A 22,196-nucleotide genomic window follows, 5' to 3' on the forward strand; every position below is an offset into this window, starting at 1 on the left:
TTGATTTATAAGGTGAGTTACTTTTCTATTCTGTTCCAATTTCTGGGAACTTGTCTAGCTTACATGATAATTTGAAAGATCAGTCGGAAAGTTTGCTGAGCTACAATTTCAAACGTTTGCAAAGAAACTGGAGGGTAGTAAATAAATGAAGCTGCCGAAATGACTTTCCAGAGGCTCAAGGTCTGTCGTGCCAACTCTGCCTAAAGATCTTTGCAGTAATCCATCGCTCCACCTTGAATGGCGAAAATGCTGAACATTTTGGCATTATGTGGCGCTCTGTTACCAACAAACCGAGGAGCAATAACTCTTAATGAATATTCTTTGAATAGTCTCACGATTTGACATTTATGGAAGGCCTTAGGCTTTATACTATTCCTTTTCTGTACTTTGCATGACCGCTATACCTATTTTGGAAATAATGGTAGGATTTGAAATCTGGGGTCGATGTTGCTGGTGATAGGTGATTTCAGCCAGTCGTATTGTCATAGCCTGAATCCTACACCTATCTAGTTTTTTTTTCATTTGAAGCTAATATTTTGGTTTAAATGGAATCGTCTCTTCGCTTGAGGCATTGTAGAGAAAAGAACTGTTTTGGCCCCATCAAATTTTTTTTTTATTGCATAATAGCCTTAAACGCTGGGAAGTCAGAATAGCTATTCTAAATTTAGAGTGTTCAGCGATGAATTCATTCATATAAGAGGGGTCATTAGAGCAGGCCTAAACAAAGTTATTTTGATTGTTGATATTTAGAACCGCAGGAACTTTCAAAATGGCAATTTAGGTGACAAAGCATGACGAATGTTGACTCAGCTAGTTCATCGCAGGAGTGCGTTAAAAAAAGGAATGGTGGTTAGAGAACTTGAGAGCGGTTGGGATAAGCATTGGCTTTCGATGGTGCCTGTTCATAAACTGATATCATCGAATCCTTCTGAATTTAAAAGCAATTTTCACTAATTTGCTCACTTTTGTTCTAGTTTATCTAAATAATATCCCGCGTACCTTCGACCTTTATTCTCGAACGCTGAACAAAAGTTGAGCCTATATAAGGTAAGAATGACGTAGCGTCATGCGACATACAAAAAATGTAGCGGTTTTTTGTGAGGATGTAGTGTTGCACAGTTTTTTTTTTCGTATTTTTTGGTCAAAATGCCCGAGACGGGTTCTACATGGGAAGCCTTCAGACGTTTTACCGTGGGCGGTAGCATGGCGTTATATAATTTAGCGGATCAAGTTATATAATTTTCCCGAGAGAACACCGCGTAGCACGAAGCTTATATTTAGGTTACTTCAGAATCAGATTTACGTAACGATTGCCTGCCGCGGAGTGTGGATTTGTGAGGCGAGGTGAAAAAACGTTGCGCAAGCTGCGAGCGAGGGGGTTGTTCAACTCTGTCCTTTGCATAGTTCTTATAAAAGTATTTTAGGATGCACTGAAGAGGTAGTGGTTTCAAGTATGCAAAAGATGGCATCAAAATTAAATAATACCACGAAGATACAGCACAAACCTATATGGATTCATCAGCAAGACAGCTTCGCAGTAAAACCAAAATTGCCTTAGGCTGTGGTTAATAACCACAACCACCGCTTTTCTGGGACAGTCACTGGGCCAATTGACGTAACTAGCAGGATAACATTCAGTAGCAGAGCCAAAGTGAATTACTCGGCAGGTTGAAGTTCCGGAACACTGAATAAGCAAATAATCTCCACAGAAATTGCAATAGTGATGAAATTTTAGTACAAGTTTAGTTGAAACTTGTACTAAAAGTACATTTTACTTGACATTTAAGCTGAGAGGCTTCACCCCGTTTCTAGCTTCAGTGTTTCAGATGGTGGGGCCAATACGGCATGCTAATATTCCATATTCGCTGACATGACACATATCAAAAGGGACGCTCCGGCGGGAACATTGTCGGCAATGTTTTTCATGGCCTCATCATCCTGCATCTAGCATCGCTCGCCCTCTTCTGGCGCATTCACACTTGCGACTAGACGACGTCCCGCGACCGATTGCGACTGGCGACCAGAAAGCTATTGAAGACGAACGACGCGCTGACAAATGCGACCGACGAGTCGCTAAACCGAAGTGTCTCGCGATATGCCGTTCACGTCTGCTTGCAATGTCATCGCCGCGTAAAATAAGCGTCAGCGTATACGGACGTCTTGTTCTTTCGCATCTGATTGGTTCAGCTGTTCTATGACTGCGGTCGCACGACTGAAAAATTGAGCAGCTGTCCTCTCAAGAAAACCGTCCATTTGCGGTTACTTGCGACTAACTGGGTCGCACGACCTCGCCTAGTCGCAAGTGTGAATGGGCCCTTCGTCTCTCTGAATCGCAGTGCAAATGTGCGCTGAACAAGGCGTAATTGCATGTATAATTTTGTCAAAGCTTCGGCTGGCGTGTTTTCCGGTATATGAAAAGTCTCACGCAGAGATGACAAATGATGTTAAGCGGAACCACGTACAAGAGTATGTGTGGTGAATAATTGAGTGAGGGCTACAATCACGCACGTACGTGACCACAAATCTGTTTCTTTTGCTGGTACTTCCTCGAGTAATATTCCATTACCACATTATATATATATATATATATATATATATATATATATATATATATATATATATATATATATATTGTTGAGTGTAGTTGGCTATTTACTGTTGGCCCTGGATACTGCTGGTTAAATGTTACGTGTTCCTATCATTTTTATGACCGTAGGAAAATATCAGCAGATCCGTCTACTACCACACGTGACGGATTCCGGTCACGCCTCTTATGGTTATTCGAAACCAACGGTGGTTTATTTACGAAGGCGAGAAAAATTTTCTGCCTGGAAGATGCGCGGAGCCTTCCAAGGTCCTCAATAAATCATTCCTGAGCCAACCGAACGAAGGGTAAGATGCACGGCCTGAAAGCATTCAACAAGTCCTGGACGCCAAATCGTCACTCATGTTAGATTTAGTGTAAGTGTAGATGCACGTTTGCTCTTCAGCAAAATGTTTTTGTTCAATGTTTTGCCTTTGAGCAAAATAGCCTAATGGCGAAGGCTTCGCAAAACGCACGCAAATTTGTTGAGTGAACCAAGTTTCTCAGGTTATGAGAAAAAGAAAAGCTTTCCCTTTCTCGGAAATGATACACACAGACAAACAAACAAGCAAAAAAGCATGGGCAACTTGAAGATTCCTAGACGACTTCACGTGAAACTGCAGCGAGGACTACACGTGTAGGCAATTCATCAAGGTTGCTACGGTCTCACTTAAAGACGTAGAACTCCGTAGCAAGCTTCCTAGGCGAAAATTTTATGTTGCACTCGCCCAACCGTTGCGCGATTAATGGCTAGTACATAAACTTTTGCGGTTTTGCATGGCTTCCTTGAGAAAGCACAGTGCGTTTTTTTTTTTTTTTTTGGTTCACAGTGGGCTGGTGGTGGGGCACGCTTGTCGGATAACGCTGCTCCAGAGCCGTAAAGTACGTGAAGTTCCCAATTCGTTCATTATATACCATAATTTCTTGTGCGCAGATAACGTTCACTCTTTTTGAGTAAGTGTGTTGCGAGATATAGATTAAAAATTGTCGGGTACCACCCCACATATCTGACTGTTCTGTATTTGAACTTTTAATGCGATGAGCATTTTTTTTGGACTTCACGTACTTGCCGGTGGATATCTTTCTGCCTGTATGAATGGGTCTGTAACCGTTATCCCAACAGCTTGGGTCACTGGGTACTCCGCGGTCTAATGGATAGACCATTGGGCTCCTGTGCTGAGGGTATCAGGTTGGAAACCAACCGTCGGACTAACTTGGATAAAAGGGCATGTGACACTAGGCATGTGCCGTTCTTCAATGACAGAAAAAAAATCATTTGAAGTGTATCCGATCTTATACGGAATCGAACTTGTCAGAATTTACATTTACACACACGCCATGGGTGGACTTCGGGGCAGTGACGCCAGATGGCACCGCGTTTCAAGAGGGAAACACGAGAGTGGAGTCGGGCTGCATCACGCATCATACATGATGCGTCTCTACGGCGACAGTAGGGCGTGTCGCTGCTTTGCTTCAATGCTAATCACAATAACGCTGACACAAGCGTCCGATACAGGCCAATCTGGCTGTCTTAATTCGCGCTTTGTCCGGTGTTTGTTTCCCTATGACCAGTGCCGTTTCGAGCGGCACTGTCTGCTGTAGGAACCCAAATCTTGCGAAGACAACATTGGCGCTTCCTTGCGAGTGACCTTGCTCTGACCTTGGCTGCTACTAGGCAAATAAATGCTTCGCATTTAAGAGTGACTTACCCCCCCCCCCCCCCCTCCCCTCCCCATAAGGTCAAGTGAAAGCGGCGGCTGCATGGCATTAGCGCACACATTTGAAAGTGGCGAGGACTAATATTACAGCTAATGCTGGCAGTCTAAACATTTTACTCTGCTGCACCTGGGAAGTTCGTAGGTACCATGTGCAGAGAGAGAGAAAGAAACGTTTATTAGTGAAACAGTGTCCCGAGCGAGGCCCGGTATCATCATGAGGTGGGAAGGTTCCTTACCAGGAACAGCATTTTACTAACGAAAAGTCGTTTATTAAAGCCCATTCCGAGGCCCGGCTTCATATATGTGAGCTGTCTGTAGCCTGATTAGCAAGGCATACATAGTGAAAAGAAGAAGAAGGCAGGCGTATTGCAATTTAGCCACGCAATCTTGCTCTCTTCCAGTCTGCTGTAAGTATACGATTGCAATTCCATCTTTATAGTGTGGTGTTTCAGCTGTGCGTGTTTATTAGCGAATGCTGCTCATGGAGCGTGGATCGATTTGAGCCACATTAGCATACAGCCTGTATTGCGCATGCAGTTTTTGTGGGCGAGGTCGCGGAAGTTTCGCGCAATGACTGACACTAAGGAAATCTTCGAAGCTATAGCCGAGGTTGAGTACGTGACCGCTCTATGGCAAACGCGGTTAAGGAGTTTCTCTGAACTCCTGAGCAATCTAATATTTTTAACATCGTTGATAAGATCTAACTTTAGTCAAACTTCGGATGCGCACCTCTCTACAAAGACCACTCCGCCTTGCAAGCACAGCGGTAGTCCCCGGTCTGCTTAGGCGGCGGAATCTCGGTGGAAGGAAATTGCACAGACTGCTATCGTAATTAAGTTGCCAGCAAGTTAAGCAGTTTTGAGAGTGTTAAGCGAGAAAAGAAAAAAAAAAAGCACGAAAGGACCTTCACACCTTACCTGTTCATAGCAGTGCACAGTACAAAGACCGTTTCTGCACAAGTGTTGCGGACAAAGGTATGCATGAGTTCTTATTCAGTTCTATTGGGATAACCACGTTTAGTAAGTTGTTTATGAATATATACAGCGCCCTTAAGAACGTCAAACCTCAGTCACAGCAATTTTAGCTCTCGCGCAAGTTGACGCCGTGTGCCAGAGTGCGCATCGAGTTATGTGTAAACAGATGGTGGGGTATATAAAAAAATTCTGGTGTTTAAGTTCCAAAGATCACAATCTGACCATGAGGCACGCTGTCGTGTGCGGGGCTCCATAATACTTTTGACCACCTGGGATTCTTTAGCGTGTACCACAGTCATGAGCGCTTTCGCATTTCGCCTCTGTGAAAATGCGGTCGCCGCGGCTGGAATTGACCAGCGACCTCGAGCTCAGCAGTGCAACACATAGCCGCTAATTTACCCAGGCTGGTCAAATGACAACGCTAGTGGTGTATGTGTACCCGTAATGAGACCAAATATTCAGTGCCATTGCTTTTTAAAGAGGGACCCGTAATGTCACTCTCACTGAAGCACAAATTGCAGCAGCATATACAGAGCGCTTCGTGTAACTAGAACCAAACTTAACGAAAAATAAGGTGTTTAGGTAGAAGTCGCATTGAACCAGCAGCATATTGTCATCAGTCGCCTTAAGCTGCTCAGAATATTTTTTTCCAGTAGGCTCAGTTTTCTAATCGAATGAAACTATTTAGGCTATTTCTAAAGGTTTCTTTTAAAACATGTTTTCTAAAGAGTTATCGAGCTTGTTCAAGAGAACTGAATGATTCAAATTTGTGCGTGAAGTTTTCTTTCGCGGTTTCCTTTCTTCTGGACGAAACAAAAAAGTGAACGAAGGAGTAGCGTCAATACGAGTCCACGCGCATCTCGATTGCAGAGCTCTCAAATGTTTTCTGAATTAATAAGTCTTTATTTTATTCGAAGAGAAGCGTACAACCGAGTTCCCGCCAACTTAGGGCTCTGGTTTACCGCTTATCATCATTTGTGATCGTGACGCCTTTTCACGGTCAAAAGAAAGTTGCTGACGCTGCTTTCTGCGTAATGCCTACGCTGGATGCCGGAGTGGTGGATTCTCCGCAGTACGAATAATATATGGACGAATATGTGGCCGGTGCAATGTAAGGATTCTTTTCGATCAATTCTATTCTTATCTTCCTACGCAGCTAGAGACCAGGATCTTCGCTCGATAACGTGAACGACGCCTCTCTGTCCACTGTCGAAGCTTGAAAAGGAATAGCGTTGGAATAGTATCGTTACATATATATACCGGACTAGAAGCGGTGTAAGGTAGCGATGTCCTCCGCTAAATTCCATGCCCCTCTAATCATCGGCTGCTTCCATTGATAACGCGGGTGGTGCGTCGCTCTGGGCACTGACACAGTGCGAAAAAGCACGGAAAGTAAAGGCGTCAGAAAAGGAATCGTTACGCTATCGTCAGCCAGGTTTGGTTGAGCTTATGGCACGTCACCGCGGCTACTTCAGCCAATGGGACGCATTTTTCGGCGTTTCTTGAGCTTTAACACGGAAATTTTAGAGTACCGCTCGAAAAAAAAAAAGAAACACAAAGTTTGAAGGGGCGAAATGAAGACGCCCCCCGGCTGGAGCAAAATCATCTTGCTACTTTGCAAGGCCCCTGAGCGCGCACTCTCAAAATCAAATCCAAGGTGCCGATTCATCGATGAATCCTTTTAGGCCTGTTTATACGAGCAGGGCTTTTTATAAGTATAATTTAATAAGAAATTGCGTTGGCGCGCTCTTCAAACTTCGAACTATCGGCCTAAAAAAAAAAAAAAAGCACATGCGAGAGCCTGCCATATAGAGGCGAAAAAGGAGATTCAAGTGCATAATTTATTCTAGAACGCGATTGGATATTTCTGGCATGCAGGAGGGACTTGGATAGAAAACCTGGCAAATGACATACATTTGATTTGTATATACAGCATTGCCAGAGAATAGTTGGCACGAACGAAGAACGCTGTTGAGAGGCCGGGGCCTGAACGCTATGTTGCGAAGGTGAGAACTTCACGGACTGCGGTATTGTGCTAGCCCGGTAAGGGAAGAGGAGTTTGTGCTTTTTATAGTCAGCCTCTGGGGGCTGCACAACGGTACTCTTTGTGGCGGATTAAAATGCAGGATGTGCTGAAACAATAGGGAATGTGTCCCGTCGTTTCTTTGTATTGTTTTGCTTTCTTATCACTGTACCAATGTATCAACCAACTGGTTCAGTAACAATAGTGCAGTGCTCTTATCATAAATAAGAGCTGCTTCACATAAGAGCATTCCTTCCCTTTTCCTCCCCGCGACACGCCAAACGACCCAGATTGGTCGCGCGCGTCACATGATCCGGCGCCGGCGCAGCTTGCGCCACACCTGCTCTTTCTTTCTTTCTTTCTTTCTTTCTTTCTTTCTTTCTTTCTTCTTTCTTCTTTCTTTCTTTCTTTCTTTCTTTCTTGTTCCTGGCTCATACCCGCATATGCCTGGCTCACACCCGCATATGTAATGCGTGTATGCGCCACACGTGAATTTTTGCGTGGCTACAACGCCACCAAAACTTGTGAGCCAATACAAGCTTCGCTTGAAAAACGCACTTGATAAGAAGCTATCAGGACTGCGCAAAGACCGATGAAACATTAAGAAACAGGAAGGCGGCAGTATTGATTAGAGATCTAAAGCAGGCAGCTGATACTCTATAGTTGGCGTTCAATGGAAAAAGTTGGTTAGCCCAAATCATTGATTGTATTGAGCCGATAATCTGTGGTCCGCTAGTGCATTAGAATGATTGCCAAACGAAGAGAAGGCAGTCGAAAACACGAGAGGACGATGATGTTCAAGATGCTTCCCGAAAAAGGCTCACTGAGCACGTGAAAGATCTCCAGGGATCGATTTAGTGGAAAGCCATTTCGAGAAGATGCTTCGTAGAAATAGGGTTGCTCAGAAGTTGAAAAACGCCATCCGTTCTCGAACTGGTAAATCATTGGGGCACATCGATCGCAGGTCCCTGTGAGTGTAGAATCAGCTGGCACGAAATGGTGCGATATTTGTGGCACGAATGAAATGCAGGGAAGCAGTCCCCCGAATAACGATAACTATACATAAATGTACAGGTAGTTTCACTCATGCCTACTTTGTTATTGTACAACAAAATTTGCAGCGTTATAGTACACACAAACTGAAAGCGTTACTGTACCAATAGTTCTTGAGAATCACTTTTCTTCAAGAAATACCAAAATAAATTTTCTTAATTTCTTGACCCGTAAAAAAAGAAAAAAAAGGGAGTTATCGAGTGAATCAATGAATGTCAGCCAATTAGAATTCTGGGCACATTAGTGAAGGCAGACGGCCTGTTGAAACAGAACTTGCAAATAAAAAGCTTTGTGAAATCGGCTTCTCTTGCCTTAATTCACGAAGCTTTTTGTTTGTAAGATGCTTACCTCACTTTTTTGGCTGCCTTCATTTATAAATGTTCGTTGCCACTATATTATACCGCTTTTGTTCCCGCAAACCTTAACTGGCGTAATCACTCTTGGTGAATACGGGCTTTCGCTCCTAAAGGAAGTAGAGTTGTTCGTTAATGTGTTGTGTTTAGCGTTGGTTTATTTATTTGCTGATTTATATGATCTCAAAAAAAAGACTGAAAAAATTATTTTATTTCTTGCGTAAACCTTACGAAAATAAGAGAAACACACCCAAAGAAGGCTAAAGTAGTGGCAATCGCGACGTTTGTACAGATGGTACAGACTATTGACGCATAATTTAAGTTTCCTTTTTGGTTTCGTTATTTGGTTTTCAACTTTAGGAGCACATCTGCAGCTGAATGTCTTATTAGTCGCGCGTGCGCAGGCGGCAGGCGCAGCAAGATGCATAGAAAGCAGCCATTTGCGAAGAAGCTGGATGCCATTTTTTAAAAATCTATGCCCGGGCTTGACGAACGGCGTCCTATCACTTCATCAGCCTAGCTACCACTCTATTGCCGCTGCAGTCTCAATTCCGCTTTCTCAGTGGGAGACCGCGTCGACTTTTTATTTTTCACGCGGTGATTCTTTCATTTTAGAATTGCTTGGCTCCAGAGAAAAGTGTTCGCAGAATGCAGCCGTCGTTTCGGCAGTTCGCCAGACACGATTGCGATATAACCAAACTCTTTTTCAATATTCGCTTCATCGCTCCGTTATCCTTTCTTTTATTAAGGGTTTGTTGCCTCGTTTCTCACGCTTGCATGCGTGCGCCAATACCCTGCGTCTGGAATGAACTGGCTCTTCTTTTAATAGCTTTTATTGCTACTTATTTCCTTGTCTCAACGTCCATTGCTTTGTTTTTTTTTCTCTGTCTTAGATGCAGGCAACTAGGCCTCGTCACAAGTTTGCTCATCTACAGAATGCCTATTGTAACGTGTTTCCTTCAATTGCGTGCTTTTTGAGTGCTTTTCTTTAAAGTTTGTTGTAGTCAACTTTCTGATATTTCTTCCCTCCCCTTCTGCGATTCAGTTTCCACAAAGTATTGCGCTGTTTAAGACAAGGCATCACTTTTTAGCGTGGTACAACTTTTTCAGATATCTACAACCATTGGATGGTTTGAAATATTTCCTAAATATAACCAGGTGCTAAACATGCTTCTAAAGTCCATGAAAATTAAAACTGCAGTGAGCAAAATTACCGTCAGCAGTGCTGGCGGCGATGGATGCCCTTCTAAGAAGTTAGTACCTATGACAATCCTTCCATCGTTGAGCAAGAAAGATATAAAAGCGACTAGGCTCACCACGTAAGCAGAAAGAATTTAGCAGCGCATGCCGTATGCAGATTTGAGCACCCTCTTCCCCCAATAGTATGTTTAAAAGATATTTCGAAGTCATATCCACTGGATTATACATATAGGTAAACAATAAATCAAGAAACTGCCAAAACCAGGTGAAACAAGCTGCCTTAGGTGTTATGAGAATACTAAAGTATTTCAAAACAAAATGTGTGCCACTATACCATGCCATTATCGTGCTGGAAGTAAGGATTGCGTTTTAAATTAGCCGCTGTCATGGTTATCCCAAGCTGTCAGAAGTGGAAGTGTATTCTCCCGCTTACACGTGACTAAGAACAAAATAAAAATGGGTAATGTCCCCCTCCTGCTCAAAAAAAAAAAAAAAGGAGAATGCACAAACTGAAAAGAATTAATGTTTTCTCCCGGCCAAAAACTGGAAATAACTACTCTAACAATCCTGATCTGTTATATACTTCATAATTTGTCTGGTTAGTGCTTACCTAGGTGCCTTACGGTTTGATGTTAACCAACAAAAATGAACCTAAAGACTACGGAACTTAAAGCAATCAAGCCGAAAATGATTGGCGTGTCGTTATGAGACGTTTGGAGACGGCGTTTCGTTATGAACATTACAAACGAGGGAGCAAATACAGATAGATGGTATTCTACCTGACATTTAGAGAGAAAAGTGAAATTTAGCAGACACTTAATGCGCTGATAAGATAACCAGCGCTATATATAAAAAAATCACCGCATATCCACGACGTGAATGATGATGAGTGGGCGAAGGACTGGGGGATCATTCGGGTAAACCAGAGCTTCGGACGAGAGAGAAAGCGAGCGCGCGTCGGGAACGAATGCTCTTGTGCACCGCAGCGCCCCTAGTTACGGAAGAGAGAGAGAGAGAGAGAGAGAGATCGCGCGTCGGGAATGAACTCCCTTGTGCACCGCAGCGCCCCTAGCTACGAATGAGAGAGAGAGGGCGCGTCGGGAATGAGAGAGAAGAGAAGAGAAACACCGCCTACCCACGACGTGAATGATGACGAGTGGGCGAAGCGCCGGGGGATCATTCGGGAAAAACGCCGGAGGCGTTCTCCGGAATCCGGAAGCTGGCTTCCGGAACGGGTAGTGGAACCGGAAGTGAAAGCGGAACCGGAAGCGGAAGCCGGCTTCCGGTTCCGCTTTCGGAGCTACGGACTACGAGGGACAAGGCTCGGCCCTAAGGTGCTTCGAACCTAAGATCACCGACAATGACGATACTGCCTAATGCGAAATTTGAGCGCAGCTGTATACGTGTTTTTATTGCGCGATATAGTGGCTGGCGCGGACAATCTGTCTCATGCGGCGCGTTGCAAACGGAGCGAGGTGGGGCGCGACTGCCTCTCTAATCTGGAGATCGTGAGAGCCAGCGCGTGGCTGACGCGTGGGCGCGATTCACAGCAGCCGCCGCCGACAGACCTCCCAGACGACGCGCGCTACGTTAGCGCGATCTCGTAGCCATCGTCGTGGCACTGCGCTTTGTTTCTCACGCTTTCGCCATACCCTCCTCCGCTTTCCGCCTCATGGTTCCGCTGCACCCTCCTCTGCGTTTTCCTCCTCACGCTTCTTCGCTCTCCCCGCTTTTTTCATCCCCCACTGCGGTCCGCGTTCGCTCTCAGCTTTCGCTGTGCTCGCTCGGTCGATTACGACGTGGGACGCCGACGCTCGCGACAGAAACGGGCGCCTAATAGGTGCGCTCTAAAACTAATCAAATCGCTGCGAAGAGAAAGGAGATGGAGAAAGAGAAGCACTCCTTAATGGATGCTGGAGATGTTTACCTGGCCATATATGCTTGCCATGGTACACGAGATATGTGTGAATGCGTTATTTGACGCATCATGAAAAGGGAAAGACAGTCGATAGCGGCAAATAAATTCGCGAAAATATGAGATTAAGAAATTTGTAGGCGCAGGAGAAGTAGGCTTGACGTGGGGCAGCAGTCGATGGAGCCTTCTGGAGAATCCTTTTGTCTGAAAGGGGATTTTTAAAATAGGCTGATAGCGCTGATGACGATTCCCGCTGCTTCCTCATTGTAGAACAAATCACATTGTCCAGAACTTGCTCGTACACTTTGCTACAAGTTCCAGTGAGCCCATGACCTCATTTTCCTGCGCCACCGTGGGGCCTTTGTGTCTGGCTTGAGCTATGTGGCACCAGGTTTACTCGTCATACAGGAATCTTTTGTGCGGAACGCAGGCAGCAATGCGAAAACTGTCCAGGGGCTGTGTGGTGGCTCGTTGTTCACATTTCGCTCCTGCTGGTCGGCAACAATGCCACGCGCGAAGGCCAAAAAATATTATAGAGCGTGGGAATCCGTGCAGGTGCTCCCGCGATCGAGATTAAGAGTTGCTATAGCAGCCACACATATCTTCTTCTCAGAAAAACGTGCCACACCGTAATCTAGTCAGGGGACTGACTATTGAAACTGTCTCGTTATTATCAGTCCATTCGTCTAACATGCCGTTAGCCGTCGCAACATAATGGCCATGGAACGAGCCCCAAGAACGCTCACTCTCCTAACCAGATTCTCGAACTACGCAACAATTAACGTAAGGATAGTTACTGCTGCGCTTCGATTCAGCCCCACTGTACGCTTTTACCGAAGCGATATATATATATATATATATATTACCTTAGAACGCAGATTTCTTCTTAAGTTCCGGTCGATGGCCGATTGTTCCTTCAGTATCACAGAAAAATACAGCAGCCGTTGTTGCCTTTTCTATGCAGGTCTACGTCGCTTATGCATGCGCTGGGCCATTTTCATAATATGCAGCTTTCGTATATCCGATTATATGTAGCTGCCCCTAGGAGCTCAAGCGCTAAAGTGTATGCTAATGCTCAATTTGGAATGTTTGACGAGCATTTCATGCATGCACGGGGGAAGCGTTTGTAAGCTCACACTGTGCGTTGCGTGTAATAGCGTATTCGTCAAAATATGCGCAGCCCGAATAAGTTACATTTTCAAACGTGCAGCGCTTAGCACAGAAAAATATTGTTTTTATTGCCTGATAGCGCGTTTCCTTTGAACATTTAGTGGCAGTTTGCAAGATTCTGCCGAACGATAGGCAGCTGCCGAAACCACGCCCAGTCCTTATACTGTCGCAACTCAGAAGTGTCACTTTCCTCTGATACTACTGTATACGTAAGTGACCAACGATGCACAGGTCGCTGAAGTTCGCGTCTTCAAAACTGTCAAGGCTCGCCTGGAGAGGTGCGCTATTTAAAAGAACGCTTAGTGGTGTTCCCCCCACGCTTATGACACGACTGGGCCTGGGTTTTAGTCGAACGGTTGCTGCAATGACTGGGCGCAAGGAATCAAAGTGCCTGCCCAAAACAAGGGTGGCCATTGTGTTGTTTGATAATTTTAACGCGATAGCGTTTAGGGCCCCGTGTCGCAGAAAATACGGCGTCGGCAACCGGCGTGTGATCGCGGGTGGCGGTGAAAAATCATCCAACCACATCGACCGCACAGGCCCTCCATGTGGTGCAAGGTTTTGGTGAACAAAAATTGAATTTCTCACAGTGAAATCCTGCGAGAAAAATGGTAAAGTACGACTTTACCATTCGGCGTCGGATTCGCCGTCGGATTGTTTACCAATCGGCGTCGTATTGTAATTTGAATGTACGAGAAAACCGAACTCTGCTACGAGGAAACACAAACACAAACACCTTTTCCAGCATTTCTACCAGACCGGCGCGCGTCGAGGCAATAGCAAACAATTAATAAAACAATAAAAAAAGGTGCTAGGGCCTTCACATTTTAATATAAGACCACATATAATGCCCCTGAAAGAACGTCTTTCCAGCAATGCATTTCAGTTTAAAAGTGTAGCCGATTTTAAGGGGATCGGTGTAAGCTTGGTCTTTGTAAGCTGGCTTTCCCATGTTCAGTGTTGCAGTGAATGAAGGCCTACTTGCCGTATGCGAACGATGCGATGCGAACGGGTCCCGATAACGCTATCGCGTTCTACTCTTAATGGCGAAGCTTAAGGGACCTCCAATTTTATTGCGATATCAATTATATGGACACTCCACAGCAGATTTCTGCCGTCGCCGTCGTCGTCGCCGTGAGGTTCCGTATGACGTCAATGGAGATGAAATCATCGCCGCGCGCCGAACGCTGTATGTGCGAGTGAAAGGGCGCGAGGGACGCGCGCTTTCACGGGGAGTGAACCCATGGCGGAGAACAAACGCGCGTTCACCGCCGTGCTCCCTTAAGGGCTGCAGAAGTAGGCGTCTCTTTCCTCCTTTACAATCACCATATATGTAGAGCAAACGCGCCTTCTTCCGACGCGCGAAAAGCCGTGGGGGGGGGGGGGGAGGGGGAGGGAAGGGAGGCGACGTTTAGCTGCGGCTCCAAGTGCCTATTTATATAAAAAATTGCCCCCCCTCCCCGAAGGGAATCGTGAGGAAATGCGAATGCATTTTTTTGCGCCGAGAGTACACGGCGTAGTAATTTTAATGGCGTAAATTAATGACGAGATGAAGATTTGTACCGTAACCATTTATTTACACATTCATCAGCACCTGTTTGTGTTGTCATTGTACCTGACGGCCATAATCACAGCCTTGTGGTCGCTAAAGTGTACAGTCAAAGGGTCTTTGAGAAGCATGCGCACGTCACAGTTTCGGATAAAGGAGAGATCAATGCAACTTCCGTGAATGGTAGTCGGACACTTGTCGGAATCGGCTTCGCAGCCTTGTCTTCCACTTCTTCTCCTCCGGTTGATGATGACGTTGAAGCTACTGCAGTGACGTCACCTCCAGCGAGAGGTGTAATGCTCGGGTTGGATTGTATTACACTTCTTGCTAGGGGTACCGTTGCCGTCAGACATTCGCCTTCACCGACTTCTGCCATCGCCTTGAGAGGCGCCCAGCCAGCGAACGGTCGAGAGTGAGGCGCGCGCTTCACTCCATTTACATATACGTGTGAGCGAGCGAACTGGAGCGTGGGGCGCAGGGAGGAGAGAGAGCGAACGGCGAGAGTAGGAGCGGCGAAGCACTGCACCTACCCTCTCCTACTATCTCTCCACACACGCGGGAGCTCCGCCGAGTTCCCGTGATGCGAGCGCCCTCACACGCCAGAGCGCGCTCCTCCTCTCCACTCACTCTCCGCTACTCCGCCCGCACCTCGTGCTCCGGTTGCTAGGGGCGAGGATAAGCGCGCGCGCCCGCAGCTGTTGCTATGGGAGAGGGAGTGAGAGCGGAGAGATAACACCTGCCGGCGCGCGGACACCGACAGACGCCTGACATGCCCCGACTAAGAAATGCATTCGCATTTAAAACATTGTGAGGCGAGAGGGTGGTAAAGACTTCCGACGCTGCTCGACGAGTGTCCCGTTCTGATGTGGTCGAAAACCTCCGAGCCACTCCCAGAGGCTCCGGCAACAGTCACCAACGCCGCACGAGTTTTGTGCGAACGCGGGCAAAACACCGACGGCGTCGACAACAGTTCTGCGTGTTGCCGGTGCTGCTGCATGTCCATGTTTATACAGCTGATAAAGCTACTATCATTATTCCGTGTAGCTCTCTACAAATTTGCTATCGCAATTGATGCTTCGCCTTTCGGGTGAAACTGCGACTTTTTTTTGTAATTGCGGAAGGGCTTCGCCATAAATTTTTCTAACCAAATAGGTGCGCACCCTCCTAGCATAATGCCTAACGAAAATACCTGATCAATCAATCAATCAATCAATCAATCAATTTTGTTTCCCCCAAGACGCAGATCTTGAATACCCTTGCCCATCGCCGCGATCGCTTTCAACTTGGCCGGCAAGCAGTTTCTCGGCCATTCTTTGTTCTCTCCTTAATTTAGTTCAGTCAAATTACTCCAGGTCGTTATTACTTGGAATATAGCTTCTGAGTTCACGTACGCAGGTTATTTGGGTTTCCTTAACACTTTTGTATACGAAGTAAGATGAAACAGAAACACTAAACAAAGACTGAGAAGCATACAATTACCACAGGACAAACGCTGACTGCCAGCTGCGCTTTATTGAAATAACGCCAGCCTTTTGCAGTTTCCGGCTGGTCCCTGCGCAGGCTAACGAATTCTACTGTTTTCTCGATAAAATAAATCTGACCCTCAACGCATGTGCTGTGGCAGATATTTGCTTCTTGTCATTTCTTAGGTTCTCCAGCTTACAATAATGATGAAGTAATTAGCCCTAAGATGAAGGTACTAGCTCGTTACGTTTCTTTAGTTAAACTTTCAAGTTTCTCAATACTGAACTCGCCACGAATCGATTTAGAGGAGCCGCGTAAGAATTTAAACGGGTGAGATTTGCCGTTGAACTAGCTTATAGAGGTCGAAAATTTTTTTTAATACGTGATAGTTAGGAAATGTTGGCGCCTTTAAGCGGCACCAGCTAACTAATTTTCTCGTAGAATAAGTATATATTAAATATGGCATAACAAACTGGCACCTAACGAACGAATAGTAACAACGAAAAAGTAAAAAAATCAGGGGACGTAATTGCAGTACAAACATTTCGACACACAGACCACGTCAAAAACAAATTTGAACCTTCAGTCATCTCACATAAATGTAGAAGAGGCAACTCACGACGGATTAGAACGGAAATTCAGCTCACATACAATAAATTCAAATCCGAACAGGTGTCATATAAGACATCCTAGCAGGTGACGTCAGCCGTCATACACTGAATACAAAAAATACGAAGACAAAAAAAAAATAATGTCACTGCGTAGCTCAATAAAATGCCTGAGCGTTGAGTATTTTGTTTTGAATCTTTAGGACCTACTAACAACTAAGTACCAGGAACACTGCAAGAGATCAACAAATGACCAGTAAAACGGGCCAACTTATATGAATGTTTAGTACAACGTGGGATGCTTCGGGAGTGTGAAAACAAATCACGTACGTTGTAAACACGCCGGTGTGGGTGGAGATAAATGGCTGTAGTCGGAGGTAGCACACGAGACAGGAATCCTTAATGCACACACGGAACATGTCTTCCGTGCGCGGAAACATTCATTTCCTCGAAGGCTCATCTCGACGACGGGTGCATAGATATCGACCGTCCCGGAAGGCACACAACGAGACGCCGTTGCCAGCTAGTGAGCCAGGCGACATTAGAGGACACAATGCACCGAGATTGAAAGCAGTTCTCGCTAATGTACGCTTGCAGGGTACTTTACCCGATAAACCACTCATCTCAGAGAGGACATCCTTCCTGGCTGCGACGGAAGAGGCACAGCAGCGAGAAAGTGCTTGCCGCATTTAGGAAGCGTAACTCGAGAGCGAAGACAGCAATTGAAAGCGTGTGTTTAGGTTTGAAAGTTGGCTTTGCCTTTTAGGAAGCCCGTAGCAGAGCTTCAAAACGAGGAGACAGCACGTGCATACGAGCTATGGTGGAAAAGTTGGCGTCCGCAAGAATGGCCGCAGGAAAGTTGAAAAGAAGCTAAATGTGCGTAATCAACGACGGATGAGCGACAAAAGACAGCACTGAGATGGTAATAGCATGCCGGTTCTGGGTGGAAATTGCTACCAGCTTGATTTGAACTCGAGGCCTCGTGATTGCGAACGAGAGGTGCACGTGTTAGAGCTCTGGCTTTTTCGTATACAGCCAACGATTAGTTTCGCGCTTGTGACCAGTTGTGTGCAGCCGACACGAATTTTACTCAAATGTCATCTCAGTTTATTGTGACTGCCACATGCAGCATTATGATGCATTCTGCTGAATTATGACGCTGGCGCGAGAAGCAGCGCACAATTTCACCTTGCTGGAATTAAGAAGAATAGCTTACCTCTGGGGCCTGTTTGGGGAGCAAATCAGTGACGTGAGGATACGCGCGAGAACCATCTTCCAGAGTAATACTTGGACTAGTTCGGTCGGGTTGAGAGGATGTATTCTTAGCAGCGGAACATTTAAGCACGATATCATGAGCAGAAAAACCATGTAAAACAATCGCCACTGTAAGGAAGAAGAAGTGCGCCGTGCAGAGCTCCGCAGCCAGATTGCCAGCGCTAGTGAAGTGGGGCTCGGGCTCGACCTCGTTCCTGGTGCGCCTGGCTAAGCCTACGCTGTTGTGTATTTAGGTGGGGATTTTCTCTCCCGTCAGCAAGCTGTCATTGATTGCTCCCGTGCAGAAGTCGCCTTCTCTTCGCTTGGCACTGCCATATCTGACGATGTTTCGCTTGCCTACACCAAGTTGTCCCTCACTGACGACATGCAGATACCTCCGCACGCATCCACCTGCCAAGGGACCTGAGTCGCCGAGGCCGGGAAACTGTCCACGTCGATCGGCTCAAGCCGTATCACGAGCCCTTCGTCCTCACGACGCCTTAGGCCTCCTGTGCGGCTCCGTCTTCAGTGAGGGGGGAAGGTGTAAGGAAGAAGAAGTGCGCCGTGCAGAGCTCCGCAGCCAGATTGCCAGCGCTAGTGAAGTGGGGCTCGGGCTCGACGCTGTTCCTGGTGCGCCTGGCTAAGCCTACGCTGTTGTGTCTTCCTGTCGGAACATTTGAACCGTTGCATGTACAGCGGTGAGCACTGTTGAGGTGAACACCTCATTAGTATTCAAGTTGTTATAACTTCAACCTACCTTCTACTTCAGGGGGGAAATGTGGCGAATACGACGCCTAATGATGATGCCGATAAAATAAATAACAGTTTCTTTATTTTGTGCTAAACATCAACTGCTATAGGCTCGTAAATACTAATGAGGTGTTCACCCTAACAGTGCTCATCACTGTATCTTTCCACAAAGCCGGCTTGCTTAATTGGTCTGCTTAATTGCTGTACTTGCTTGCTCCTCAAATCATGACGCCTACCCACTGCGGCGGATCGGTCAAGAAGCCGACATACAAATGAAGGAGAGGAGATAAGAGCTTAGCAGAGGAAGTAACACAAGGAAAATTGGAAATTGCGCAGATAATTGTATTACAGATTAACCATAAAGAAACTCATGCTTGTAAGAACGTATGATTTAAATCTGCGAAAAAATGACGGCACAACAGTAATTTCGAGTACAACCGACAATATTGAGAAGGATCCAAACAAGTTATTCTCTTTGTGCCAGGAAGGTGTTCGCAAATGGTCATGCACATGTTATTCTGGCTCAAGCCCCAGCTCCGCTTCAGGAGAGAATATAATCTGCTTATTTAAATGAATACCATATTGTCGAAGCAAAGCTTCTAAATAGCATTTTCATTTGTTTATAAACTGGCATGGAACGTGTTGCCACTCTTGTGCCATGCATTTCTTAACATTGTTTTCTCAGAGAAACCAGAAGGAAAGACCTAACAGAATACACTTAGCAAGAATGGAAAGGTCGTCCTTTTTCTTTTTCACAAACGCGTACCTTCGCGCTGCTACAGCTCTTGTGACAACGTCAGTTCAGGACGCAGCTGTTGTGGTAATGCTGCTTTTTATGCCAGTGGCGCTAGCTTGCAGATATTATTCGTTTTGATTTGCTGCGTACGGAAGAAATGAAACGACGGACCTTTCCCGAAACTGTCGTTTGCACGCTACGACGAGGCACTTTATATGGCCCCGTGTTGACAGACAGGCACAGCTTTGACATTTGAAGTTTTGAAGAACAATTCATTCTTTTTTTCAGCTGTCGCGCGTTTTACTGTTTATGAGGCGCCGCATAGTGTACTGCAGCGTACGTTTCAGAATACCGGCTGTTTGCATTCGAGGAGAAAGGGCACACATGACGTTTCAAAGTGCCTTATTCTGATATTTCTGTGAAGTTTTGCCGAAGAATATTGCACGACTAAACGTTCTATTGCAATGATGTCATTTGAAGCCCTAGGAATGTATCTTACAATTCTACTCAGGCGGAGAGAGACCACCGGCGTCTATGAAGCTGACCCAGTGCCACATATGAGATTTCTGGCCTGCAAAAAAAGTTAAAAGGAAAGTAAGGGGGGTAGTGTACTTTGTAAGAACAGGGAACGTATTCTGAAACGTTCCACTTCGGCGATAGTTCGCCTTTCGCCTTCGGGCGCTCGCTGATTGGCTGGTTGAGCAAAATTGAATGACGTCTGGCTCAACCAACCAATCAGCTCATCCAATTTTGCTAAAACAGCCAATCAGCGCGCGCCTGAAGGCGTAAGTGTCCCCTAGGCGAACTATCGCCGAAGTGGAACGTTTCAGAATACGTCCCCTGCTAGAGTGTCCGTTTGACTTATATGGTGCGCATAGAATCACTTCAAGAATCACCTTTGGTGGTTTCCGTAACATTTCATTTTTAACCGATATCATGGAAAGTTTGTGATTTTACCTTTATTGGCATCATTGCGCGACTTCGGTGTTTTCAGTGTTCACGTTGCGTAAAACACGTGCCAGTGACAGACGAGAAGCCTTGCGATTGCTATACCCATCCAGTCGCCCATTTAATATATATCCCATTACTACAACCTCCTGCTGTCGATCGCCTGCCTGGTAGAACCTTCGTGCACATATGGTTATTAGGCATGCAAGAGGAAGGGGGTGAGGAGGATTAGGCGGGAGGGCTCTTGCCAACAAGCCAATCAAATCGTAGTACACAGTTCAATGTCAGAGGATACGCGCAGAAGTATGGATAGCTCATTTGCTAGCGTAAGCTGGAGCGAAAAGTTACAACAAACCTAAAAAAAAAACATATTGATGGACCAGGTGGGCTTAGTGAAACGCAAGAGCTTACAAGATCTCTCGGCCGTCGCTTACAGTCGCTACTTGCCAAAGAAATACCTCTTGGTTCCTGACACACCTGCTTTTACAAAACACGACCAAATGACAGTGCTTGACACAAAGCCATTGCTCGGTGAACCTCATACGACAGTATACCGCGTAAGACCCCTCAGATATGTCACACACACACACACACACACACACACACACACACACACACACACACACACACACACACACACACACACACACACACACACACACACACGCACACGCACACGTACACGCACACACACACACAACACAACACAAACACACACACACACACACACACACACACACACACACACACACACACACACACACACACACACACACACACACACACACACACACACTATATATATATATATATATATATATATATATATATATATTATGTAATACGCCTCCAGCATTTCTCGTGCCAGCACCTCGTTGCTTCTACCCAGAATGCTGATCTTCTTAAATCTTGCCTTACATATACAGGATTTGCCGTGCACAGGTACATGTGTCGAAAGGTAGGTTATTCTTGATGGAAAGTGCATGCTCTCTCGCTCTGTCGTTAACACGTCGACCCGTTTGGCCGATGTAAATCCTGATGCAGCTGAGCGGATTTTCATAAACCACACCCACCGCACAGGTGACGTCGGGATTTACATGCCTCTTGCCAAATATAGGCGGCTTGGGCGCTTTTGAAATTCGCGGGCACAGGCCTGACAACTTCCTTGGTGCAGAGAGGACCACTGGGGCATTGTGACTATTCGCTACCTTCTTAAGGTTGAGCTCTTTCCTTTCGCCTGTCTTTTTCCTTGGTGTGTTGCGTCTTTTCGTTGTATGATTGGCTCTACTTGAACGATGGGCAGAGTTGTCGTTGCTAGAAACAGAAGAAATTGTCGCCTGGGGTGAAATCATTTTTTTCTATGTGAGGCATGAGGCGTACGCACGCGAACGCCGAAAGAAATCGCTTTCATTGCCTGGGATCACCACATTCAGCTAGATTGGCTTAGGAGACTGAAACGTCAGACTAGTGACAAACATACATCGCTTGAAGGAAATAACACCTGCGCTCTTCGCGCAGAAAGACAACCAGGGTGAAAAAGAAAAACCTATGTTAGTCATGCGCAGCGCCGTTAGCTTTCGTCGTGGTACCTGTACTATTCTGCTATTTTGCTCGATGTAGTTCCCATAGCGCTTATGTCAGTAAAATGCTGTTCGCGCTCACTATACTTACTGCTGTTGTTTCACGGTTTCCGTCTTATACATAATTTTACCGCGAAAACTGCGTCTGCGTTTACTGTACATGTGAAGAGTAAAGGATAGATGACAAGGATGAGCAGCGCGAAATTACGTTGTTTGCCATTACGCTACAGACGTCTGTTACAAAACCGCAGCTCCTTAGCCCACGCGAGATTCCATGGCATGAACTGTGACCTATTCAACAATTATTCCCAGCTGCT

Source organism: Dermacentor silvarum, chromosome 4, assembly GCF_013339745.2.
Source record: "Dermacentor silvarum isolate Dsil-2018 chromosome 4, BIME_Dsil_1.4, whole genome shotgun sequence".
NCBI lineage: Eukaryota > Metazoa > Arthropoda > Arachnida > Ixodida > Ixodidae > Dermacentor > Dermacentor silvarum.